The sequence below is a fragment of the Macrobrachium nipponense genome, chromosome 9, assembly GCF_015104395.2.
Source record: "Macrobrachium nipponense isolate FS-2020 chromosome 9, ASM1510439v2, whole genome shotgun sequence".
NCBI classification, from domain to species: domain Eukaryota; kingdom Metazoa; phylum Arthropoda; class Malacostraca; order Decapoda; family Palaemonidae; genus Macrobrachium; species Macrobrachium nipponense.
In genome coordinates this window covers 57,172,303-57,193,259 of record NC_061110.1, presented here as the reverse complement: position 1 = coordinate 57,193,259, position 20,957 = coordinate 57,172,303, and the positions used below count along the sequence as shown (strand labels likewise).

Below are 20,957 nucleotides of genomic sequence, written 5' to 3'. Positions count from 1 at the left end.
ACATCCATAGCTAAATTTGCACTTAGGTAACTCAATATTTTCGGCATAGAAACAGCGTCAGAGGCATATATTTTACCCTAAATACCTACGTAATACTCTCCATAAATTTTTTGTTAATATAATTTGCATAACCTTTATGGTCTGAACGGCATTTCTACATATGTATGAATCGTTAGACAACGGCGCTAGCGGCGCTGTCCACTGAAATTTGTGCCGTAAAGATGCTTTAAAATGCCTTATTTTTTTTGTATGAAGATTTTTGACGACGCAGTAAAACCGATTCGCCGTGAGTGATTGCGCTGTTAACCGCGGGCCGCCTGTACACTGTGCATGTTAGAAACATGTTTGAAATAAAAAAATAGAGGAATCGGTTGAATTGGGGGGGGGGCTGGGTGGACGTTGTTTGTGTAGATGTGAATTTTTTAGCACTTTATGGAGCAAAATCTAGCAAGAAATTGCCATTCCCATTTGGCAACAACTGGCCTAACCACGTTTGTTTAAGTTTTATTGAAGTTGTGTTTGCAAGCGTTCTTTAAGTTGTACTACCCATATAAACGAGTTAATCATGTGGCATCCAAACCCCCAATTCTTTTACTCTTATGGGAAAGTAGCCCTAAACGTCATGATGAAAGGTTATTACCTGTAATATATTACATGTTTGGTGAAGAAAAGAAGGTCCACATGAGCATTCATATAGGCTTCTAGCTGTAATCCATAGGCTAGTAGGCTACATATGTACAGGAGCATGTATATTACATAGGATATTTTTTAATTTGCTAATGTTGTAAAATAACTTGAAAACTATCATGAATTTAGTTTAGGTGATAGTTAAGACATCTTTGGTGTTTGAACTAAAGTAGGCAGTTATAAACATTGGAATAGTGGTGTAGAAGGTGGACGCGTGTTGACCCCCCCCCCTCCAAGAGGGAGAGATAGTCTATGCAACCTCTCTCTAATGAGGCTCCTGTGCCATGCCGAAGCATCATGCACTGCAGGAGCGTGCAATAGTAAGACTCCTGTGCGTGCCATAGCATCGCGCACTGAAGAGGAGTCTGTATCCAGCAAAGGCTTTGTGCATGCCATATGCGTCACACCACACGAGGAGCTTACAGCAACCCAAAGGTCCAACAGGTATCGAAGGAGACATGCATCAGTACATCTCTAAGAGGAGTCTCTACTGCCTTTCTGATGTCCACTGCTGGCTCTCGAAAAAGTGTGTCAGGAGGAGTCCGAGAACCCCATCCAGGGACAGGCGAAGCTACAGGGCCCGCATCCCAGAAGGCGGGTAGACAGGGGGGGATGGACGAACCTGGCCAGCGTCGAGGAGCCTCCACAGGGGGATGGCTCTGGGGGGCTGCAACAAAGAGAAGGGTGTCTCTCTTGACAGCACGGGGAGGTTGAGGCTGACTTCTCCAAAAAGACTAAGGACCGGAGATGCAGCCCCAGAGGAGAGCACCACAAAAGGTCTCTTCCGACGGCAGACCAGGAAGTCCCAACGAAGGCCACAAAACACAAAGGGTGTTGTCAACAAAATGAGCTGAAAGGCAAGGCACATCCTTAGAATGTTCAGGCCTCCCTGTTTCACCAGGGAAACGGCAGGTCTTGTCCTTGCAAAGGTCTGGCCAAGAGTTAATTTTGTCGCTCGTATCCGCCTCATTCCTGGGGAGGAGTGAGACGCTGAAAGATCCCGAAGGATAGTCCCAGAAGAGGAATAAAGTCTGGGTCGCCAGGGGAACGGGCAGGTCTGGACCTCTGCCGGACTCCCAGGACTCAGGGAGTAGGCAAGTCGAAATCCCAAAAAAAGGGTTACGGGGGCTCCCCACCGATCTGGCGTCCCTTCGGCAGGTCCTGTTGACACTTCCCAGGCTGCCAAGGATCGTGCTCGTGCACGAATCCTTAAGGATTGCTTCTCGTCCTCCGAAGCGTCCTCCCCGCGCAAGGGTGGAGCTCCTCGGAAGGACTCGCCCTCTTAAGAGATCTTCAGAGAGGGGATACACTTCACGTCCTTTTTCTCCAGATGCTTTTCGGGTCGTCTCCGGTGAGTTTTTGACGCTTTCCCACACCAGAGGATGGACCAGGACGTCATTAGAGGATGACGCTGTTGAGTGCCCCAGTTGCTCCAAAAAGAGACTGTAGCTTTTTCCTGTGAGAGAAGAAGGCGTCCCCTCGCCCTCGTCTTCCCAGGATCAGCCCTTCCCCATGAAAAGGAGTCTTCTCCTACGAGAAGATGCTCCTTGTTATGCAGCAGCAGTTGGCTTCGTTTATTGACGAGAGAGAGGCAGAGCCGCGTCACGCAGGAGGGACTCGAGGCTGCCTATCAAGAGGTCCAAGCAGTCCACCTCTCCTTCTTCCTCGTTCGTCTCCTTCCCGTTCTTCTCGCCCTCTAGATTTCGTTCGGCACCCCGAGCGCTTGTCTAGAGGTGCAATGAGCATCTCCCCATACTCTCTTCTGTCAAGAGGGAGGAAGACCGTAAGGCTCATCACATCAGGGATCGTCTAGCTTCTCGACAAGACGCTCTCTCTCCCCGCCCCCTTCGTGCGCTCTGCATGCTGCTATGGCATGACGCTCTTCAGGATGCTCGTCTGGACGCTCGTCAGGAGCCTCGCCATGACGCTCGTCAGGACATCTCCTTCGCCAGATCTTCCAGACGCTTAGAGGCTGTTTGTAAAAGACAGCCCCCAGCCTTGTGCCGGCGAGTTGTCTTCGCAGCGGAGGTCCCTCTTGAGAGTTGGCCTAAAGGTCTTAGACTTCTTATACTTCTGGATTCGTCGTTGCTCCCGTGGAAGAGGAGAGCTAGGAAGTTCGTCGAGGCCCGCGATGAAGAGCAGCCTTCTACGTCGTCTTCATCCAGACTACCAGGTCTTGGCCTGCCTTCTGAGAGACTTGTTTTGGAGACAAGTTCCCAACCCTCGCCCCGTCACTCCTCCTTCCGTTCCGCAGTTTTCTTCATCGAAATCGAGTAGAACGCCAGGATTTGTGAAAATGAAGACTTCTCTTTCTATAAAGAGAGCCTTCAAGAAGGTCCACGACTGGATGGATTTGAGGAAGGCCCAAGGCAAAGACTTCTTTTGCCCTGCCTCCGTCGAGACTGATTGGAAAAGCATGTTTGTTCATGAAACTTACCTGTCATTATATATATAGCTGTATTCTCCGAAGTCCGACAGAATTTCAAACTCCCGGGCACAACGCATGGGCGCCAGGTGGTTAGTACCCATTCCCGCCGCTGGGAGGGAGGCGGATATCAGGAATCATTCCCATTTTCTATTCAGATTTTTCTCTGTCGCGGTAGTGAAACACCTGTTTTTCCCATTACCTCCGCCTAGGATTTTGAAACTTCATTAGCCGCTTAAGTATCCTACTTATTTTTTTTTTTTTGATGATGACTTGGATTGTGGCTAGGCATACGCTATCATAAATTAATTAAAATTTTTTCATTGCATATTGGATGTTCCTGAATCTAGTTAGCCTAGTTCAGACTTTTTTGTGTCTGCAACGTAAAAAAAAAAAAAAAAAAAAAAAAAAAAAAAAAAAAAAAAAAAAAAAAGTAAAAAGGGGAAAAGGCTAAAAAAAAAAAAAAAAAAAAAAAAAAAAAAAAAAACCGAAACCTTCGGTAGACACTCGCTTAGTATACATGACGTTTACATGTTTTCTTTGTTGAAAGAATCAATGTAATTAGTGTATGTTGACCTGATTTCCGAAAGAAGACGTATGATCGGTATGTACGCAAATTAGAGCGTGATAGAATCAGGAGGTCTTCCTCCACAGTAACAGAAGTTTAGGATAATTGAACCTACTAACCTCCAGTAGACTTTATTTTGCCTAACCCTGTGGTATGGCTTACGGGCCTAGAGGAAGTTCTGTGAGAAGTAATGCCCCTTTCTATTATGGTGGGATTACATCAAGTAGCTTGAAAAAGTGCTCGCTCTCCAATCAGTGTTTTTGAGTGTAGTGATGTTGATTTTGCCCCTATTGTTTGTGGAGGGGGCGTCAGATCGTCCTATAACGCCTCTAGGTCTAAACCTCTGTCGGACTCACCAAGGACCAGGGAGGGGGCAAGTTGAAAACTGAAGGAGGGTTACGGAACCCCCCACCGATCTGGCGTCCCTCGCAGGATAAGGCTGCCAAAGATCGTGCACGTGCACGAATCATGAAAGTTGCTTCTCGCCTCCTCGAGGCGTCCTCCCCGCCCGCAAGGTTTTGAGCTCTCGAAAGGACTCGCGCCCTCTCTAAAAAAGAAGCTTCAGAGAAGAGGATGCTTCACGTCCTCTCTCTCAGGTAGGGAGCGTCAGAGTACTGATCTGGGCCCCTCCCTTCGGCTTGACTTAATATCGATAAGCGTGACAAAGACGCAAAATGTCGCACAAGCGGCTGTCGTCTTGGTCAAGAGATTAAAAATGTCCTTAAGCAGGACCTCACGACGCCTTTCCGAGACATTCAACGCTCTATCGAAGAAGGAACGTCTTTTACTCTTATAGAAGATTGTTTTCTTGCTTTCCAAGACGCTCCCCTCCCTCCTCCCCCTCATGGCGCTATGTATACGTTATGTGACGTTCGCTTTACTACGAAACGGATAAGTTGTTCAATGCTCATAAGCTTGACGTCTGGCAAGCTGATTTGCATAGTCAAACAGCTCGCCAAGACGCATCTTACTCGTCCCTAAGGGACGCTCTGTCAGCGGACGAGATGACAATGGACAGACTATCCTAGTTTTACGACAGGAGAAGGGCAAAGAATTCCCTCATACCCAAGAACACACGGCGTCCTTTTAAATGCCTTCTGCAGTGTCGATGAGCGTGACAAAGACGCAATGATGTCGCACAGCCGGCCGTCGTTTTTTTGTCAAGAGTGGCGAACGTCCTTAAGACTCGTCCTCCTGATGACGATCACCGTACTTATGCCTAGGACGCTCGCGTTTCATGAGCGGCTCTCCCCCTCGCCAGGAAGCCCTCTCAAGTTCACTATGACGCTTCCCTTGATGTTCGTCGCTCTTCTATTCCGGACGCTCTTCCAAGACTCTCAAAGAATGCAATCAGACGTTCGGCAAGCACCTCGCGACGATGCCTTTCGGAACGCTCGTCGTTCCTTTTTTAGAGCGCTGTTTCTGGATATGTTCATTTGCATTACTAAAGACGCAAGATTTTGCACAGGCGGCCACCGTCTTTGTTAGAAGGTAACGAAAGTCTTTAAGGCCGTCTTGGAGACGATAGCCTTACGTCTTCCTATAGTGCTCTCACACTTCAGGAGCAGCGTGCGGCTCTCCCAGGACGCTTTTCGGGGTGGCCTTTCAGAGCGCTCGACGTCATAACATGATAGCTTTTTGTAAGACGCTCGATGTCTTACACATGGGACGCTCGCCATGGACGCTAGCGAGGACGCTCGCCAGGACGCTAGCGAGGACCGCCTTTTTGAAGACGCTCGGCATCCTACAACGTCATTGACGCTCGGTAGAGCACTTGCCAGGACGTTCTTCAGAACGATAGGCGTCCTACGCATCAAGACTTCGGCAGGATTCCTGCAAGAACGCTCTTCAAGAGGAGTCGTCGAAGAAGAGGAAGGATTTTGGTCTCGTCAAGATGTCTACTTTCGCTTTCTACAAGGGAGCGTTCATAGATCCACTTGATGAATTCCAGGAAAACTGTAAGCTGATTTCGGTGTCATAAAACGCCTCGTCTGCTTTCGGGATTGCGCTGCCGAAGGGGAACATTAAGGTCCTTCCTGTCGTAAGCCCAGTCTCTAATCAGGAATCCTGCCCCTTCCTCGATTTCTGCGGGAATCGGGAAGGCTATATGCTCGAATTCCTGGATTACTTTCCGTCATGCAATTGGGTTAGTTCTCATTGACAAAGTTCTTAATAACATTTTATCGCATAAGCGGATAAGTAACAAATTTCGAGAGAGCTCTCATTCATTAGTCAGAGGCTCATCCAGGAAAAAGACTTATAGCTACGTCCATGAGTCTTATGTCAAATACATAAGAAGCTTGAACTTTCCTTTTTCGATCTTCGGTTCTCACTTGAGGATTTCCATTTTGAATAATATTTTTGTTCATGACACTTGCCTGCCAGATGTATATATAGCTGTATTCCTCTGACGACAGCTATATATATATCTGTCAGGTAAGTATGAACAAACTTTATTGTATCATGACAATATCATATTCCTTCTCTTGGCAAGAGATGAAGACAGTCTATTTCCATTCTCTCTCTCTCTTCCTCGTCGAGGAAAAAGAATGTCGTAGAGAATTAGATGTTCAAGTGACTGCAATACTTATGTATTTTATCTTCGCGTTATATTACTAATGTAAAGTTCAAGTCATATATGCATATCGTAGTTACCTCTACAGATGGCAACCGAAAGGACTGTTATTTTAAGTGTATTTAATCGGTCCTTCCTGCAAACTTCCAGGAGTTTCCGGTGTAAGGACAATGCTTGAAGGTATTGTTACAACAACACCAACTCAGCTTCTGCATGTAGCGAATTATGTTTCGCTTAAATATGCCTGCTTGAGAATTTCCTTATGATCGATAATAGTAACGAACCTATTCCTTCGTAGAAGAGAGTAGCTGGTAACTCAGGCAGAATAGTGCGAAACGAGAGGTTGCTGTCATTGTGGATGACGCAGTATTTAATCGGTACTCCCGGCAACTTTCCAGGAGTTTCCGATTTTAACATTTGGTTAATTAAGCGTAATTTGTTACGACAACACAAAATCAGCTCTGTATTTAGCGAATTCTGTTTCGCTTAAATATGCCAACTTGAGAGTTTCTGTTCAAATAATGGAAAATCTATTCCTTAGATGAATAGAATAGCTGGCAACCCGGCATAAGACTGCGAGAAGGTGAACATAGCTGCTGCCTGTAACTGTCACAGTGTCTCACACTGTCACCAACTCAGTGTTAGGTAGCTCGTTTGTAATGCTCAGTCGGTTACCGTCTCTCTCTCCCGCGATTGATTTACGAACCGTATCTCTGCCCTACAATCATGACTTTCGCCTCGGGTTGAGGGGATGTCTGGTAATCATGAATAAACGACTTCCTTTTGCTAAGAAATTTTTCAACAGAGATATCTCTTAGACATGTTCGCGCTGCTTACCGCACTGTAACAGAATTCTGTACGAGTCTACCGCAAGCATAGCACTATAATAATGCTCTCCTGCTTATGCAAAGCGCAGCCTTATTAGGGAAGGAAGCATGCTTAGTGAGGGAATGGATGAGTCCTGCTGGGGACATTTTCCTCGCTGGAGAAGCTTGTTTCCCTGAATAGACTGCAATTCAGACCTCTACAGTTTTTCCTACAGGAGAAATGAAATAACACAAAGATCTAGAGATATTCTACGTCTCTCAATGGGTTAAGGATCACCTCAGGTGATACTGCGGGAGCCAGGCATCCGGACAGAGGTCCTGGCACATAATCTAAAAGAATTGGAAGCAATTTGGGTTGGCTCCTCCAGGTTCCTCGAGAGTGAGGTTTGGTCGATTGGTCCAAATCATCTCAGATAATTTCCAGCTGCTCTCATCATCCCAAGAAGAGAGATGGTTATCGGCATAGGCACGGAACGTAACGATCCTCAAGAGGTTCGTTAACACTATTGCACGTCCGTGCGGATCTTCTCGATCGCGGCAAGCAACTACTGACGTCTGAGTAATCCTCCGCTTAGAAGTAGGTCGAGAGTTGTGGAGACGTTGGAGCCGTCCTTTCGTAGATTTCTTCGCAATATTGAAACGAAGAAGCTTCCCTCTACGTTTGCTCCCTTCCCTTATTTCTCGATCCGAGAGCGGTAGCAATAGACGCCAATCCTATAGTATTGGAATGGGGATAGTTGGTTAAGCCCTTTTCAACCTATTCAAAGCTTAGGAATGTAATAAGATAATCGCTGGTGGGGCGTCAGAGGGGAGTGAGAAAGACGCTGATCGCCCCATGTTTGCCTTCGAGACGCTAGTTCACAGAGGTACGTCCTTCAGATAGCACTTTCCAAGGACCCTTCCCGAGAGAATCGGTCTACTCTAACGCCTCACTTTCGAGAGGTACCTAAAATCTCTCCGCTCTGAGTCTGATGCGTTCAGACTGTCAAGAAGCGAGAGGATCTTCAAGATTAATTGCAAGTCTCATTGCCAAAGCAAAGCAGTGCTGCATATTTTTGCAGTGTACCAATCGGAGTGGGCCGTTTCTGGGACATAGGGCAGGAAGAATGACTGTTCCTCCACCTCTGACCTACTGTGAATTACTTTACCGCCTTCCCATTCCGTCTGAAGTATGGGATAAGCTAAGCAGTATCCCAACTATTGTAGAATACGGAAATATGTGACGGCCTCTAGGCTCAGAGATTCGGATCTGTCAAACAACAAAGCCCTTCACGATCTTTGAGGTCTGTGGAATCTTGAAATTTTTTAGATCGAAGCTTCCGGCATGGAACTTAGATGTAGTCTGAAGTTCCTGATGTCAAAGCATTTCGAACCTCTCCTTTCTGTAAACTTAATACACGTAACCAGAAAGGCTAATTTTCTAACCACTCTAGCTACGGCGAGATGGTTAGTGAGGTTTTAGCCATCATCAGAGGTTTTGGCTTTAGAGGACATAATTCGGTGTCCTCTAAGCCTTCCGTTCTTGCTAAGAACGAAAAACCCGTCTAACCCTTGGCCCAGAGACCTGGAGATCAAGGGGATGGCACAAATTATTGGGCAAGAGCCACAGAGAGTCCTGTGCCCTGTCGGGACTCTCAAGTTTTATCTTGATAAAACAAACTAAAGAAAGTCGAGGTCATTCGGACAATCTGCGGTGTTCCGTAAAAAGACCACCGACTTGCCCATGCGAAGAACGCCCTGGCGTTATTTTTAAGGAGTCTTTCTAAGAGGCTCATTCGTCATGTTTGAACAAAGATTTGAAACCTTTTAAGGTAAATGCTCACGAGGTGAGGGCGCGCCTCGGAAGCATTTCAACAGAGCATGACACTCAGTAATATCCTGAGTGCCACGTTTGAGCGAAGCAACTCTGTGTCGCTTCACACTCCCGACGGATGTGAAGACGACATATAGATTCTGCGAGTCGCTAGGACCATACTATCCGTAGAAATATTATTGGAGGCAGGAAGCAGCACGAATCCTATCCTATAGAAAGGGATAGGTGTGCTTTTAACTTTGAAGGGTGGTCGCTTGAGGCGCTTTCCCTTTCGTTAGCCTAGAAGTTATGGGACTAATTTCGATAGGTTAGGTCAGGTGGTGGTTTTAGCTTCGTTGCCCTCACAGTATGGTCAATATGGTCTAGTCACATTGTGGTCACGCTCCCGTTGACAAGATCATCTAGAGCGCACCAACTACAACAGGTCACTACCTTGTTGGCAACTCTAGTAAAGCAAAAGCAGACTTTCGGTGACAGTAATCAAGAAGTCAGCTATGCTAACAGGTAAGGAATCAAGATGTCAATCATCTGCACTTGAGGTGTTTCCTAATCCTTCTATTCTGTCCCTTCCCACCTCCAATGGTGGGATTCAGCTATATATATATCTGACAGTTAAGTTTCATGAACAAAATGTTATTGTTATGATACAATAAAGTTTGTTCATACTTACCTGGCAGATATATATAATTAAAGTACCCACCCACCTCCCCTCAGGGGACAGTGGTATGAAAAATCTGAATAGAAAATGGGAATGATTCCTGATATCGCCTCCCAGCGGCGGGAATGGGTACTAACCACCTGGCCGCCCACTGCGTGTGCCGGGAGTTTTGAAATTCTGTCGGACTTCGGAGAATACAGCTATATATAATATCTGCCAGGTAGTATGAACAAACTTTATTGTATCATAACAATAACATATTTGGTATGAAATGGGAGAGAACGGGTTGGGTTTGAGAGTTCCTTCCTCTTCCCAGGGAGACTTTTGCTAGCCTAGTAGATGCTCCAAGGAGGTCTCTCCTTTCCTCGGTGAAGGTGTTGTGGACTCCTTCTAAATTGGACCATCATCTGAAAGGACTGTTTCGGACAATGGAAGTATTCAACTTTCTCTGGTGGACGGTGTTTGGGAGTCCTGGATTTGCAGTCGCGGAGTCCTGACTCGGATTAGTCTGGGGGAGCTGTCCAGCGTTTTGGCATGCATGGACAAGGCCGTCAGGGATGGTTTTCGGAGGAACTGGCTGCCCCACTTCTGTACAGGGCTTCTTGAAGAAGAGAGCTTTGCATTGTAACTTCACAGCGAAGTCTGTTTCTCCCTCACAGAGGGCAGAGTTGCTGTTCGCCCCTCTGTCGAGCCATCTTTTCCCCCAGTCAATGATCAAGGATCTCGCCGTCAGCCTGCAGGAGAAGGCTACTCAAGACCTCCTGGCCCAGTCTTCCAGACGTCCAGCAGTCCCTTCGGCTACTACGCTTGGGCAGGCTTCCAGGAAGCAGAAGCCCTTTCGCGGAGGAGCTTCCTCGAGATCGTCTCCTCAAGGAAGAGGTCTTCCCAGAGGTAGAGCCCCTTCCAAGCTCAGGGGTAAGAAATGATGCGTCAGTCCTTCAGACACCAGTCGGAGCCAGGCTTCTTTCCTTTGCAAAAGCCTGGAGAGCGAGAGGGACGGACAGCTGGTCCCTCGAAGTCATTGAAAAGGGATACAAGATCCCATTCCTCAAACTTTCTCCGCTGTGCACATACGCCCATGGGATCTGTCACCCTCCTACAACTCAAGAGAAGCAGTAGATTCTTTTTCGATCTGCTCGAGCAAATGGCTCGAAAAGAGGGCTGTGGAACAGGTCCTAGATCTGGAATCCCCAGGTTTCTACAACAGGTTGTTCCTGGTGCCAAAGCAGTCAGGAGGATGGAGACCAGTCCTGGACGTCAGCAGGCTTAAACATTTTGTAGAAAAAAAAAATTCAAGATAGAGACGCCTCAGTCGGTTCTAGGAGCCTTAAGACCAGGCGACTGGATGGTGTCGTTAGACCTTCAGGACGCCTATTTTCACGTCCCCATCCATCCTCAGTCAAAGAAGTACCTGAGGTTTGTCCTGAGGGGGCAAGTCTTTCAGTTCAGGGCTCTTTGCTTTGGGCTAAGCACAGCCCCGATGGTTTTCATGGTTCTAATGAGGAATGTGGCGAGATGGCTTCACCTTTCAAGTATAAGAATCTCTCTGTACTTAGACGATTGGCTCATTCGAGCCTCGTCGGAGTTGAGGTGTCTGGAGGACCTTCATACGACGCTAGAATTGACAAAGTCCCTAGGACTTCTGGTGAACTTCGAAAAGTCCCATCTGATCCCAACGCAGTCCATCGTGTATCTGGGGATTCAAATGGATTCAGTGGCTTTTCGAGCTTTTCTGTCCCAGGAACGACAGCAGCACTGCTTAGACAAAGTTTCAGCCTTCCTGGGGAAGGAAACATGCTCGGTGAGGTGAGGGAATGGATGAGTCTGCTGGGGACCATTTCCTCGCTGGAGAAGTTTGTTTCCCTGGGGAGACTGCATCTCAGACCTCTCCAGTTTTTCCTTGCGGAGAACTGGGAGAACAAGGAGGATCTAGATATGTGACCTTGAGGATCTCACAACCAGTAAAGGATCACTTAAGGTGGTGGCTCGACCCTGCATAGCTGGCAGAGGGTTTTTCTCTCAACCTTCAGAGCCCCGACCTAGTGTTGTTTTCCGACGCGTCCACCTCGGGATGGGGAGCAACACTAGGGGGGGAAGAAGTGTCACGCACCTGGAAATGGGGACAGGTGTCCTGGCACATAAATCTCAAAGAATTGGGGGCAATTCGTTTGACTCCCCAGTTCTTCGAGGAACAAGTTCAGGCCGCGAGTAGTCCATCAACTCGGACAATACCACAGCTCTGGCGTACCTCAAGAAACAGGAAGGAACACACTCTCGGTCCCTGTTCGGCCTAGCAAGAGAGATCCTGTTGTGGGCCCAAGCATGGGATTGTAACGATCCTTACGAGGTTCGGGCAGGAGTTGAGAACGTCTGTGCGGATCTACTCAGTCGGCTAGAGCAACTGCTTCCAACCGAATAGACCCTTCACCAAGAGGTATGCCAGGAATTGTGGAAGTTATGGGGACGTCCTTTGGTAGATCTGTTCGCAACATCGGACGAAGAGACTTCCTCTATACTGCTCCCCTGTACTCGATCCAGGAGCAGTAGCGGTAGATGCCCTTCTCAAGGATTGGATGGGGATGGACGTGTATGCCTTTCCCCCGTTCAAGATCTTGGGAGAGGTCATCAGGAAGTTTGCGGCGTCAGAAGGGACGAGGATGACGTGCGAAGGAATGGTTCACAGAGGTCATGACCTTCTTAGTAGACTTCCCGAGGACGCTACCTTTGAGAGTCGATCTACTCAGACAGCCCCACTTCGAGAGGTACCACAAAAACCTCCCCGCTCTGAGTCTGACTGCATTCAGACTATCGAAAAGTTGGCCAGAGCGGAGAGGTTTTTCAAGAGCCAGTGGCAAGGGCGATTGCCAATGCAAGGAAGAGCTTCCTCTCTTGTGGTGTACCAATCGAAGTGGGCCGCTTTCAGGAGTTGGTGTAGGAAGAAGGGCATTTCCTCAACCACGACCTCTGTGAATCAAATAGCCGACTTCCTCCTTTATCTAAGGAAAGAAGAAAAGCCGGCAGTCCCAACAATAAAAGGATATAGGAGTATGTTGTCAGCGGTTTTTAGACACAGAGGTCTGGACCTAGCAAACAACAAGGACCTTCTCGATCTCTTAAGGTCTTTTGAAACCACTAAGGTGGCTCAGCCAAAGCTGCCTTCCTGGAACTTGGACGTGGTATTGAAGTTCCTGATGTCCAGTCCATTCGAACCTCTCCATTCTGCAACTTTGAAGGATGTGACCAGTCCATTCGAACCTCTCCATTCTGCAACTTTGAAGGATGTGACCAGAAATCTGTTTTCCTAACTGCTTGGCTGGCAACGGCGAAGAGAGTTAGCGAAGGTCAAGCCATCAGCAAGCATATAGGCTTTAAAGGACATAACGCCGTTTGTACCTTAAGCCCTACGTTTTTAGCCAAGAATGAAAACCCGCCTAACCCTTGGCCCAGGAGCTTTGAAATCAAGGGTATGGCTGAAATTATTGGACAAGAGCCAGAGAGAGTCCTGTGCCCTGTCAGGGCTCTCAAATTTTATTTGCATAAGACGAAGGAATGTCGAGGTCCTTCAGACAATTTTTGGTCTTCTGTAAGAAGGCCAGACTTGCCTATGTCAAAGAATGCTCTGGCATTCTTGAGAGAGACTATCAAGGAGGCTTATACATCCTGTCAGGACAGTGATCTTAAACTGTTTAAAGTAAATGCTCACGAGGTGAGGGCGATCGCAACCTCGGTGGCATTTCAGAAGAATATGGCACTCAGTGACATCCTGTGTGCCACCTTTTGGCAAAGCAACTCTGTGTTCGCTTCACACTACCTGAGGGATGTGAAAACAACATATGAGAACTGCTGTTCGCTAGGGCCATACGTTTCCGCAGATACAATTTTGGGGGCAGGAAGTAGCACTCATCCTTTCCTTTAGAAAATGGTTCGGAAGAGTTTTTAATTTTATTGTGTTTTTTATGGTTGTTGGGTCGGCCGCCAGAGGTGGACTTCTCAGTCATTAGCTTAAGTTATGCTATATTAACTTATGTTAGGCTTGGTCAGGTGGTGGTTTTCCTTCCTTGCCTTCATAGTATGGTCAATATGGTCTAGTCGCATTGTGGTCATGCCCCCGTTGACAGATCATCTAGAACTCACCAGCTATACCTTGCTGGAGACTAGTAAAGCAGAAGCAGACTTGGGTGACAGTAATCATGAAGTCAGCTATGCTAATAGGTAAGGAACCAAGGTGTCAATCATCTACATGTAATTTGTTTCCTAAATCCTATTCTGTCTCTTCCCCCCACCCTCCAATGGTGGATTCAGCTGTATATATATCTGACAGGTAAGTCTCATGAACAAAATGATATTGTTATGATACAATAAAGTTTGTTCATACCCACCTCCCCTCAGGAGGACAGTGGCACTAGAAAATCTGAATAGAAAATGGGAATGGTTCCTGATAACCCGCCTCCTCCCAGTGGCAGGAATGGGTACTAACCACCTGCCGACCACTGCGTGTGTCGTAAGTTTTGAAATTCTGTCGGACTTCAGAGAATACAGCTATATATATATCTGCCAGGTAAGTATGAACAAACTTTATTGTATCATAACAATATCATGTTTATACGGTCCGTAGAAAAATCCATGAATAGGCCAGTCCATGAAAAGTGGAGGTCGACTGTACCTCTTCCTTACCCTTGGGATGGTGTTTCTGTTCAGGGTACTTTGTTTTGGCTCTCAAACCCTGTGTTCACTCAGGTGTAGACAGAGGAAATCTTGAGTTTTGTCATGACCTTGGGGTGTAGTGATCAACTTCAAGAAGTCTGATATCAAGCCCAACCAGAGAGTAAAGTATTTGGGCATACTGTTTGATATGTGAGCACCAAGAGTCTTCCCTTCAGATTCTCATATCAGCAGGTTCAGAGAGGTAGCACAGAAGCTCCCAGCTCAACAGGAACAACCTGCTTGGCAGTGGAAGGTCATTCTGGTCACTTGTCATCATTGGAGGAGCTGGTCCCTCATTGGTGACTTGAGGATGAAAGAGTTTTGGTCTCCAGCAAGGAACCCTCCTCTGTCTCCTATCCCTCTGTCAGAGGAAGAAAGGACAGATCTAGCTTGGTGGTGAAATGATAGGAACCTTTTAATTGGACTGTCTCTTGGCACTCTATATCCCAAGATGCTTCTGTTTTCGGACACATCAACTGAAGGATGGGGGGCCACACCTGGAGGAGTTGTTGGTTTTAGTTGTGTGGGACCAGAACAACAGATACCACATCAATGTCTTAGAGCTGAAGGCATCTTTCTTGCTTTGCAAGGACCAAGTGATGGGACACTCCTTGGTATTGATGAGCCACAACATTTATGGTACTAGTGGCATACGTCAACAAGCGAGGGGTACTAGCGTCCTTCTAGCTGTTCAAGTTGGTGGTGCAGGTGCACGAGTGGGCAGTAGCACACTCAGTAGAACTGTCAGCCAGTTGTATTCCAGGCTCTCAGAATCGAGCGGCAGACAAGTTCAGTCACCAGTCAGTTGATAAGGACAGAACAATCCTACACGAAGACATTGCAGACAGGCTGTTCGAGTTATGGAGAGTCCCAGAATAGACCTCTTTGCAACCCAGTACAAGAAGAAGTCACTGGTATTCTGCACAATTGTGCCGGACCCATGGGCTGCAATGGACAACACTTTCCAGCACCCATGGGACAACTTAGTGTCTTATGCCTTTCCTTCACTTTTTCTAATTTGTTGGGTGATCAACAGGGTCCTGATCAGAATCTCAGGTTGACTCTGGTTGCTCCCAAGTGGTCACTTGCTGAGGGGTATCTGGACCTGCTGGCTCTGTTATCCAAGGTCCTGAGAGAGATTCCTTTGTGGCACAACCTGCCAGTATGTCTGACAATGTGGTTATACGTTTCTGCGCTGGTGTCCCAGGCCGTAGGTGTGGGACTTTCATGAGCAGGATTGATAGAGACCCTCACTCCCTTTGTCCTTCTTGCAGAGGGCATTCCTGTATATCAGAATTCCCCTGTGAGGAGTGTCGTACCTGGTTGCCTGCCCAGTGGGTTGAGTATTGCCGGCGGCAAAGTAAGAAGAAGAAAAGAGATTCTTCGCCTGTAAGTTCTTCCTCGAAGACTAAACGACCAGACCTTCTGCTTCCTTGTTGGGGACTCATCCTTTGGGACCTTCGGCGTCTCACTCCTCCGGGAGTGAAGTGCTTAAGAGCGACAATTTAACTCCTGGCCAGCCTTTGAAAGAGCGAGACCTGCTCATTTCCCCAGGTGAAACAGAAAGGCCTGGCCCTTCTAAGGATGAGCTTGTTTTTCAGTGTGTCGACGACGCCCTTCGTGTTTTGTGCCTTCGTTGGGACTTCCTGGCCTGCCATCGAAGGAGAGACTTTTGTCGGCACTCTCTTCTGGGGCTGCATCTTCCTCCTTAGTCTCCTCAGAGGATTCAGCTCATCCTCCCGTGCTGTTAGGAAGACGCCCTTCCCTCTGCGGCGCAGCCCCCAGAGTCCTCCCCAGCTGAGGCTCTTTTCGACACTGACCAGGTCTGTCCTCCTGTCTGCCTGCCCTTGGGGATGCGGGCCCTGCAGCTTCGCCTTGTCCCTGTATGAGGTCCTCGGACTCCTCCTGACACGCCTTCTTGAGAGACAGCAGTGACTCTAAGAGTAGTAGATTCTTCTCAGAGACGTGCTGACGCACGCTCTACTTCGAGAACTACCAGACCTTCACGCATAAGCTCCTCAGCTTTGTGCGGTGCTAGGGCATGCACAAAGGAGCATTCGTTGGATTTACTCTCCTCCGCAATGCGCGATGCTACGGTATGCGCACAGGAGGCTTCACTGATTGAACGCTCCCTTGCAATGCGTGATGCTTCGGCACGTGCACAAAAGCCTTCGTTAGAGAGAGGTCGCAGAGAAACTCTCTCTCCCTCTCGGGGACAACGTGCCCCACCTACACCGCAGCGAGAACTACTTCCTGATGCACAGTATTCTTTTGCGTGCCGTGTTACTCCTGGACAGCACGCTCCGACAGCACACGTGATTGCGCATGCATCCTTTAGACAGCGCTCACCTGTAATGCGCGTTACCCAACGCGCTGCTTCATCGTTGCCTCAGCAACAGAGTAGCGTTCTCAAAGACGCGCTACTACCCGTGTGCGCCAGAACGTTTTTCTAAACACTCCAGCAGGTGCTCTCGGTCTCCAGTATCACGCCCCAGACGCGCTCCTACTTTGAATGCTCTTCTTCATCTACACACGCAACAAGACGTGCAATTTCACTTGTAGAGCGTCAGCGCTCTCCAGCTCGTTCTGCAGATACACACACACCTGTTGAACCTTTTTCTTTTTTTTTTTTTTTTTTTTTTTTTTTTTTTTTTTTTTTTTTTTTTGCTGCAAGGTTTCGACATGGAAAACAAAAGACGTCTGAGTCGGAGTACCTGTCCTTGGAACTTCCATCGTCTGCTCCTCCTCCGGAGGTCCCATCTCCACCTCTGTTTCCTCGTAAAGCTGCAACCCAGCCTTCCAAAAGGCAGCATTATAGGCTTTCACCTTTGATCAGAGATCGTCGTTCCGCGACTCTCCCTCGAGAACAAAGCCGCAAGCGGGCTCCTTCTCCTTCATATGACCTTCCAGCCCCCCTTCCGGTTCCTCTTTGGAAGTTGGGAGAGCAGTTAAGGGGATTTACTAGCCTTAAGCTGCCACGAGTGCTTAACATCAGGCGAGAGGCGCTCTGGAAGCAAAGGCATCCCGTGACTCCTCCTTACAAGTCCAGACCTCCAACCTCTCGAGGTTCTCGATCTCCAAGGGCTCGTTCCCTTGTAGAGAAATACTATATCTCCCCATCGAGTTCGAACCCAGCCGAGATCCTCCTGACAGGGCTCCAACAGTGCTTGCAGAGAGGGCTCCATCTCCCATCTCTCCTGCAGCTTCGCCAGAAGCAGATAGGCGTCCTCCAACTCCACCTTCTCCCTTCTCGCAAGGGGCAGTCCAACGGGGGGCATAAGGACCTGTGGGAAGGCTGCGAAGAATCACTCATGATTCCGGACCCTCTGCCGGCCTTCATGAACAACTAGAGACTCATTCATGCCCGGTGCGTCAATGCAGAGGAAGTATGATTTTCACAAGGCAACCGACGATTCAGTTGGCTACCTTCTGGAACCAGCTGCTCCAGCTGTTCCTGAAGATGCGGCAGCTGAGACCACCTTCCATGAGATCATCGGTCTCATCGGGAAGGTAAACGGCCTAGGAGAAGCTCCAACTACAGGGCAGTCCCCGGGTTACGACGGTGTCGGCTTACGACGTTCCGAGGTTACGACGCTTGTCAATAGACATTATTTCCAGGGTTACGACGCCTACAACGCTCATCTGGGAGATGAAATATGACACACCAAAAATGCAAATAATCAATATTTGAGGGTTTTTTTTTGTTTTTTTTATGAAAAAATGCAATAAGAATTCAGTTTACATAGTTTTCAATGTAACCAAAGCATTAAAAGTAAGGTTTTCTTAGGATTTTTGACGATGTTCCGGCTTACAACGATTTTCGGCTTACGACGCATCTCAACAACGGAACCCCCGTCGTAACCCCCCCCCCCCCCCCCCCCACCCCCCCCCCCACTCTGCCACCTGTGGGGGGATGCCTGCAAGCCAGATGGACGAGGTGGCAGTACCACGAGGCAGAGGATTGGACGCTTTACCATCCTCCAACGTGGGTATCACGTCCCGTTCATCAACTCTCCCCCTCCTCTGATTCGACCCCCAAAGACGTCATCATCCTATCGTCAAGTATCGACGAAGGATCTCGCCCTTCAAGTGGAAGTCCAGGACATGCTGGGGAAGGATGCTATCGAGGCGGTCCGCGACGAGTCTCTAGGCTTCTTCAGTCGACTCTTTCTTGTAAAGAAGGCGTCTAGAGGCTGGAAACTGGTCGTTGACCTCTCAGCCCTGAACAAGTTCGTTTATCAAACCCCGTTTAGGATGGAGACCCCCAGCACAGTCAGACAGGCCATTTGTCCTCTGGATTACATGGCGACGATTGACCTAAAAGACGCATACTTCCAGATCCCAATCCATCCGTTGTCCAGGAAGTATCTTCGTCTTGTTGTAGCAGACAGAGTCTTCCAAGGTCCTATGTTTTGGTCTCTCCACAGCTCTGCAAGTCTTCACTCGGGTGTTCACCCTAGTGTTGACGTGGGCTCATCGCCAGGGCATTTGTCTATTGCGTCACTTAGACGATTGGCTGATACTGGCGCTGATGGAACTGCTACATCTCCACCAAGACAGGGTTCTGGCGTTTTGTCACGATCTGGAGATCATGGTGAACAGCAAGAAATCCTCTCTAGCGCCCTCTCAACAACTGGTGTATCTCGATATGATCCTTGACACTGTTGCAGGGAAGGACTTTCCGACACCGGAAAGACTGGAACGCTTCCAAAGTGTCGCTCTGCCCTTCCTTCGACAGTCCCAGCTGCCAGCACATTAGTAGCAACAGTTGCTGGGACATCTGGCCTTGCTGGAATACCTTGTTCCAAACGGTCGGATGCACCCTCGATCCTTTCAGTGGGGTCTGAAGAATCGTTGGTCGCAAAGTCAGGATTCTCCTCATGAACTAGTCCCAGTGGAGGAGAACATGTGCTCCGATCTCGAGTGGTGGCTGGACAACGCGAACCTGTTGAGGGGCTCCCCTCTCCAGTCTCGTCCACCCGATCTGCTCCTGTTTACGGATGCATCCAAGTAAGGATGGGGCGGGCACCTACTGCAACACCTAGCTTCGGGCTTATGGTCTGACCAGGAACATCGAGATTATATCAACGTGCTGAAATTTCAAGCTGCCTTCATGGCACTCCAGCACTTCAGCTTTCTTCTGACAGGTCACTCGGTGGCGTTGGTGAGCGACAACACCACCGTAGTGGCATATGTGAACCTTCAAGGTGGTATCGTGTCTCTGCAGCTATGCCAACTAGCAGTGCAGATTCACGAATGGGCAGCTCTCAACTCGGTAGGGTTGACAGCTTGGTTCATTCCAGGCAAACGGAACATCGTGGCGGACAATCTGAGCAGGAGGATACATCCTTGGCTCCAAATGGCCTTTGGCTCCTCGGATAGCGAACAAAGTCTTGACTTTGTAGGGTTCCCCAACAATAGACCTGTTCGCTACCTCTCTAAATCGGAACTTACAGATTTACTGCTCTCCAGTTCCAGATTCGGCGGCAGCGTTTGAGGACGCATTCCAGCACCCTTGGGATGGACTAGATGTCTATGCTTTTCCGTCATTTTACCTGATCAGGCAGGTGTTGAATCGAGTGCGATCCACACCTTCCTGTCCATGACGCTAGTAGCACCAAAATGGTCTTATGTAGAATCGTACCCAAACCTTCTACTTCTGCTGGTAGAGAGTCTGAGAGTGCTTCTGCCACTCCCTGACCTCCTATGCCAACCACATGTGAGGATCTTCCACAACGCGGTGAGCTTTTTACATCTTCACACGTGGAGGTTATCCAGCAGCTCCTCATAGTGAAAGGCTTTTCGCTAGAGGCTGCAATAGCAATGTCTGGATACCTAAGGAAGTCCTCAACATATGTCTTATCAGACCAAGTGGGCCATCTTCTGTGGTTGGTGTTGTCGGAGAGGCTGTTTTCATCTCAGAGCCTCTATACCCTTGATTGCCGACTTGTTACTCTACCTCCAGAGAGAGAAGCTCTTTTCGGTCTCGGCGGTAAAAGGCTATCATTCGGCCTTGAGCCAAGTTCTCAGACTGAAGGGAATCTATCTCTCTTTGCTCATACAAAGCTTTGAACAGGGTTGCACTCCGGTATTGGCAAAGCCTCCTCCTTTGGACATCATTGCTGTCGTCCTCAGGTCTTTAAAGAGAGCTACATATGAACCGTTATCCCTGGCATATGACAGGGATCTCACCCTGAAAACTTTTTCTTCTTGCCCTTGCTTCCTCCAAGCGAGTCAGTGAGCTGCATGGCCTAGCTATTATACTGTCGCTCATACTGAACGCTGGACCTATGCCTGCTTCAACTCCTGAGTTTGTTGCTAAAACCCAGAATCCGGCCCAGGTTGATTCTCGGTTTTCCTCGTTCCAGGTTATGAGCCTGATCACAGTAACTGAAGACCCAGATGAGCTACTTCTCTATCTTCTGAGAACACTGAGGCACCATCTCCAACAGACCAGCTCTACTCGACCCACCTTACAACATCTCTTTCTCTGCTCAGCCTGTGTCGCTCCGTGAAATACTTCCTTTAGTGGATATTTCTAAGGTAAAATATTGCTATAATTACCAGAGAAAAACTAAAATAGTGATGCCAGAATAGACTGGCTCGCTCACCTTTAATAAAGGTGTCGGTATGGTATCTGGGGCGAGTGGAAACCACTACCAGAGGTCCCTTGCCATTTAGGTTCTCCCTTCCTCAATAT

General features: G+C 48.2%; 1 protein-coding gene across 1 annotated transcript in view; it reads left to right on the top strand.

Moving 5' to 3' along the window:
* LOC135218331 (3'-5' RNA helicase YTHDC2-like) overlaps positions 1–20,957 on the top strand; it is a 789,914-nt gene that overhangs the window by 30,051 nt on the left and 738,906 nt on the right.